At 34.0% G+C, this 6,391-nt stretch overlaps 1 long non-coding RNA gene across 4 annotated transcripts; it reads right to left on the reverse strand.

Moving 5' to 3' along the window:
• Window positions 1–429: 429 nt before the first annotated feature.
• Window positions 430–3,332, reverse strand: LOC126634253 (uncharacterized). 4 transcript variants are annotated; one of them, XR_007627258.1, is made up of 3 exons: window positions 2,872–3,332; window positions 1,443–2,288; window positions 430–893 (listed from the first exon to the last, which is right to left on the reverse strand). It is a non-coding gene; the product is annotated as an uncharacterized LOC126634253 (long non-coding RNA). The 4 variants fall into 4 exon arrangements; XR_007627257.1 differs by having other exon boundaries at window positions 430–993; XR_007627259.1 differs by having other exon boundaries at window positions 430–1,982; window positions 2,191–2,288; window positions 2,872–3,331.
• Between the last annotated feature and the right edge of the window lie 3,059 nt (window positions 3,333–6,391).

The raw sequence follows: 6,391 nt of genomic DNA on the forward strand, positions 1-6,391 counted from the left end.
AAACTGACAAAAAATATGAAATTGTAAAAAATTCGTAGATGAGGTATGACATTGAAACTTTTTAAAGACGAAATATGAAACTGTTAATGACCCAATAGTTAAGGTAGTTTTATCACTAGTACAAAAAAGTTTGCGCGATGCAAGTCCTTCGTCGCGCAAAGACACTGGGTCGCGCAAAGACATTTTGCACAATGCATGTTAGTTCTTCATCGCATGCCAACTGTCGCAAAGACATTTTGCACAATGGATGTTAGTTCTTCGTCGCATGCTAACTGTCGCACAAATGCAGTGACAGTAGGGTTTGCGCGACGCATGTTACTTCTTCGTCTCGCAAACCCTGCTTTTTTCTTTTTCTTTTTTAATTTTTGACAAAATATTTTTTATTTAATTTTTTATAAATATTGTAATTAAATTATAAAAAATAATTAATAAACCAAGAAAAGGTATTTAATTATAAAATATATAAAAATGTACATACAAGATGTCCGAACATAAAAAAAAAAAAACTACAAGTAGTTGTCTAGGTTTGATGCATCAGGCTACTGGTATCGGCTAAATGAAGTGGCTGCGAGGTCGAAGGTGGAGCAAGATCAGGTGCTGGCATCGGAATTTGAAGGCCAAACATCTGTAAGGCCCGTAAAATCATATGCATCGTCCTAGGCTGATAACTGGGCTGCAATCTCGACTTGCCCGGCTTCCCAGGCTGCTGCATGGGCCACAATGCTATATCTGCGGCCTCAAGTTTTTGGCTTTCTTTCTGTTTTCCATATATTTGACATGTTTCAACATATGTAAACTTTAAGTCAGCATGAGCACGTGCTTCGGAGATAATTCAAACGCTCGAGTATCAGTTGCGTCATTACTGGAAATTGCACCCTCTACATCTGATCCTTCTAACAGATAAAGAAATGGATCAAGCAGCAGGACAAAATACGAAAAATGAAACAGAAGTCTGAAGCATACGAGCTTTCCTATAATACATCATTCCACGAACTGCAGATCACAGAACTTAGATATTTAGCGGCAAACCCATGAATATATAAAATATATTAGGAAGTATAATAAATATATAAAATAAACAATGAAAGAAAAAAAATGAATTAAAATGTAACTCACAATAAAAATGTATCTGCGAGAGGGAGGGAAAGAGGGAGAGCGAGAGGGAGGGAGGGAGAGAAGGGAGGGGGGGAGAGAAACAGGGAAAGGAAGAAACACAATAACCGAAGAGTCTAAAAACAAAGCTGGCCAGGATGACTCTTTCAGTAATTCAACCTCTTGTAAATCTAACAATAAACTCTAAAATATCACCTGAGCAGACTGTGACAAGAAGAAACTATTAATCCCAACTTAGGATACTTAATTGTGCACATAAGCACATCAACTACATCATAAAGCACAAAGAAACAAGAATAAGATCCTAATTAAAGGAATCAAAAAACTACCTGGATAAATTTTTTGAAGGTAAAATAATATTGGCATTCCCCCTTGTTGCACAACATCATAAAGATCTTGAACAGCCTTAACTGCACCTTTCTCCTGTTCGGGTGTTCCCCCTTGTTTTTGTGCATTATATAAACGAAGCAGTATATTTGAGTAAAAAGAAATCAATATACCAAAATAAAGGACAAACAAATAACTATATGACAATATCAATTTTTATGTAACTAGAAGAAAAGAAAGCTCAGAAAGATAATTTAAATTGTAGAGAGCTACCTTCCCAAACGTTACACAACTATCACTCGCCCAAACAAAGAGGACAAAACCCTGTTCAAGATTCCCATCGAAGGTATTTCATACTTTCAGACCAAAAGTCTCAACCCATTTGAAGAAGAAAACCCTCCACCCCATTTCCCTTTTATGTTCCTAAATGCAAAGGTAATGAATTGTCATATGCACAGTTTGTAGAGTTTGTAGAACTCTTGCAAGCGAGCAATGTCCTGGCTTCTATCTATGATTCCACTTTCCTTCTTTGCTAGCTTTTGCTGGAAATTTGCACAAGGGGACAAACAAATGCAAGAAATTGCTTAATAATAGATTACAAAACATAAGCACATAAATTCTTTTTGATAAAGAGATGATAAGTACATATATAAGGGTTATGAAAAGTAAATACAAATCTAACAGCTTCAAACTTAAGCCCGCACCTCCCCCCCCCCAAAAAAAAATTTCTTCCTTCATACGAAAATATACCTTAATGACAGACATCAATCCAGTCTTAAACTGTAATACTCCCCTTCCTTCACTATTGGGATCCAGATTCTGAGCCAGAGATTAAGCATGCTCGCATACTGCAGGGGGACAATCAGCACTTTCAAAATTGTGAGTTGCAAACGTAGAATTTAATTATTTTGCAATATATACAAGTTTTTCACCACCAAATTACAGCAACAACTGAGTTTAGATGATTCCCCATGTTCAAATATTTTTTAAGCTAAACGAACCAGAACAGAACTACCTTCAGCCAATCTGGTCTGACAAAATGAGGGGCACTATTTCGAGGTTTAAGGTTTTTTTTTTTTTTTTTTTTCATGTAGATCTTGTTTCCTTTTGTGTAAGAAATTCCAAGTGAGCTGTTTGAGCATCTTTCTAAAGGCAGTTATGCACTTCAGGAATGGCCTCCTAGTGTAATTCACCACGACTGAGGAAAATGTACAAGGTGGATTGCTTTGCTTCTCATCAACTCAAACGATCATACTTTCGACCCAAAGAACAAAGTACTCAACCCCCCCCCCCCCCAGCTACCAAATTATCCTCGCTGATTCTTATGTCACATTTAGGAAAACAAACTTAATTTCCACAACCCAAGCAAGGTACAAAACTATAATTCAAAATTGGAAGTAAAAAGTACAAAAAAAGAAGTCGGTAACATACAAATTCTGGAAATCGTCTTGGATTTTATCAGCAGCTCTCAGAATTTCAACAATATCCCTATTGTTTGCAAGTGAGGAAGGAACATTTCCAGCAATTCCAGTAGCATGCCGGCCATACGCATCAGCCCCCATCGTCTCCCTGCTCAATACGACACGGACTAGATGCTCCCATCGCTGCTCAACTCGAGACATTTTCTGCAAAACAGCGAGTAAAATCTCGAGAAAATTCCAATACGGCACGGACTAGATGCCCCGATCCTTTGTGCTGCTGCCTGCTGCTGGGTGCAGTCAGGAGGGATGGAAAGAAGATGAAGAGGAAGGCTACGGGTGCGGATGAGGAGAGGATGAGGAGGAAGCTGGCTGTGTGCAGTCGGGAGGAAGGCTACGCGACACGGGGTGAGAGATGGCGAGAGGGAAGAGAGAGACCGGCTGTCCAATTTTGTCCAAATTTGGGAAAATTTTAAGAAAGCGCGTATCTTTTTTCCGCCAAAATTTTAACAAGTTGGGCGACGCACCAGTTAATGTGTCGTGCAAGTTATTTTCTATTAAAAAAAATTATTATAAAATTTACTTATGTGACTTTACTCATTTCAAATTTATTTTTTATACATAAAACTTATAATAATATATTTTTTTAATAAAAACCTAATCCGAACCACAATAATAAATTTAAAGCTAATTAATAAATAAATATATATATATCATTCAATTTCTTAAGTTTTATACGTAAAAAATAAATAAATTTAAAGCTACTTATTAAATATATATATATATATATATCATTCAACTTGATCGGATACGCATTTTACGAAACCACTTTCAATGATCCAACTGTTAAACTTGTTTGCATATACTTTGAGATCGTATACGCAAAAAACCGCAAAAAAAAAAAAAAAAACCATTCAGATATCAAATAACGGAACATAACTTTTCAACGGTTATAAACAAAAAATCAAGATTTAACGGTTATTTTAACTCCGATTTTCATGATTTTTTACAGCGACACTCCTTGACCATATATGAATACAATGAATGAATTCGATCTTCAATTTAAAATATTTACACTATTGGATACCACAAAAACTTATGTTATACTTAATGAAAGTATAAATAAACTTCAAGTGTTAGTGAATCTATTGTTTTGATAAGATACGCATTCTACGAAACTAGTTTCAACGATCCAACCATCAAACTTGTTTGTATATACTTCGAGATCGCATATGAAAAAAATCACAAAAAAAAAAAACATTCAGAAATCAAGTAACGGGACAAAACTTTTCGACGGTTATAAACGAAAAATCACGATTTAATGATTATTTTAACTCCGATTTTGATGATTTTTTACAACTACACTCCTTGATCCTATAAGAATACAATGAACTAATTTGATCTTCAGTTTAAAATATTTACACAAGTGGATACCACAAAATCTTATGTTATACTTAATGAAAGTATAAATAAACTCTTAAGTGTTAGTGAATCTATTGTTTTGATGGGATACGGATTCTAAGAAACTAGTTTCAACAATCCAACCATCAAACATGTTTGTATATAATTCGAGATCGCATACGCCAAAAATCGCAAAAAATAAGCATTCAGAGATCAAGTAACGGGATATACCTTTTTGATGGTTATAAATGAAAAATCACGATTTAACGGTTATTTTAACTTTGATTTTGATGATTTTTTTATAGCTACATTCCTTGACCCTATATGAATACAATGAATGAATTCGATCTTCAATTTAAAATATTTACACTAGTGGATACCATAAAATCTTTATGTTATACTTAATGAAAGTATAAATAAACTCTAAGTGTTAGTGAATCTATTGTTTTGATGGGATACGCATTCTACGAAACTAGTTTCAACGATCCAACCATCAAACTTGTTTGTATATGCTTCGAGATCACATACGCCAAAAATCGTAAAAAAAAAAACATTAAGATATCAAGTAACGGGACAAACCTTTTCGACGGTTATAAACGAAAAATTACCATTTAACGGTAGTTTTAATTCCGATTTGGATGATTTTTTTATAGCTACACTCCTTGATCCTATATGACTACAATGAACTAATTCGATCGTTAATTTAAAATATTTACACTAGTGGATATCACAAAATCTTATGTTATAGGTAATGAAAGTATAAACAAACTCAAAGTATTAGTGAATTCATTGTTTTGATGAGATATGTATTATACGAAACTAGTTTCAACGATCCAACCGTCAAACTTATTTGTATATGCTTTGAGATCACATATGCCAAAAATCGCAAAAAAAAAAAAAAACATTCAGATATCAAGTAACGGGACAAAACTTTTCAACGGCGATAAACAAAAAATCACGATTTAACGGTTATTTTAACTCCCATTTTGATGATTTTTTACAGCTACACTCTTTAACCTTATATGAATACAATGAACTAATTCGATCGTCAATTTAAAACATTTACACAAGTGGATACCACAAAAGAAAAAGGCAATGGAAGAACCCCAAAAGAAAAGCAAAAAAAAAAACTTTGCGCGACGAAGACCTAGGTCGTCGCGCAAAGTGTTTTTTTTCTTTCCCTTTTTCTTATAGACTAATTCGATCATCGATTTAAAACATTTACACAAGTGGATACCACAAAATCTTATGTTATACTTAATGAAAGTATAAATAAACTCCAAGTGTTAGTGAATCTATTGTTTTGATGGGATACGCATTGTATAAAACTAGTTTAGACGATCCAAACATCAAACTTGTTTGTACATAATTTGAGATTGCATACGCAAAAAATCGCAACAAACAAACATTCAGAGATGAAGTAACGGGATAAAATGTATTGACGGTTATAAACGAAAAATCACGATTTAACGGTAGTTTTAACTCTGATTGTGATGATTTTTTACAGTTACACTCATTGATCCTATATGAATACGATGAACTAATTTGATTGTCAATTTAAAATATTTACACTATTGGATACCACAAAATTTTATGTTATACTTAATGAAAAAACTATTGTTAGTGAATCTATTGTTTTGATGCGATACCCATTCTACAAAACTAGTTGAAAAAATCCAACCGTCATATATGTTTGTATATGCTTAAAGATTGCATATGCCAAAAATTACAAAAAACAAACATTCAAAGATTATGTAACGGTTATTTTAACTCTGATTTTGATGAATTTTTACAGCTACACTAACACACCCCGACCTAAAATTAAGGTGTGCTGGCCATCACGTGAGGGTGATGTAGCCATGTTCACAGTGCGGAAGCAATAAGGATGTGAAATATACGAAAAAATAAGAATCGAAACCTAATTAATGTGCACTAATAAGCAGAAAGTGCTAGGAATGAGATACAAGTGTAAATACACCTAATCAGGGCATAGAAGTCTAAGTGCAGTCTAGTAGAACAATTACTAGTTACACAGTACCAGGAGAAGTCCTACGAATATTATACTTTGTTAGAACCTCAAAGATCCACTAATGTCACCAACAGCAAGTCTACCTAAAACCTGGAGAGGCGCA

The sequence above is a fragment of the Malus sylvestris genome, chromosome 9 (assembly GCF_916048215.2).
Source record: "Malus sylvestris chromosome 9, drMalSylv7.2, whole genome shotgun sequence".
NCBI lineage: Eukaryota > Viridiplantae > Streptophyta > Magnoliopsida > Rosales > Rosaceae > Malus > Malus sylvestris.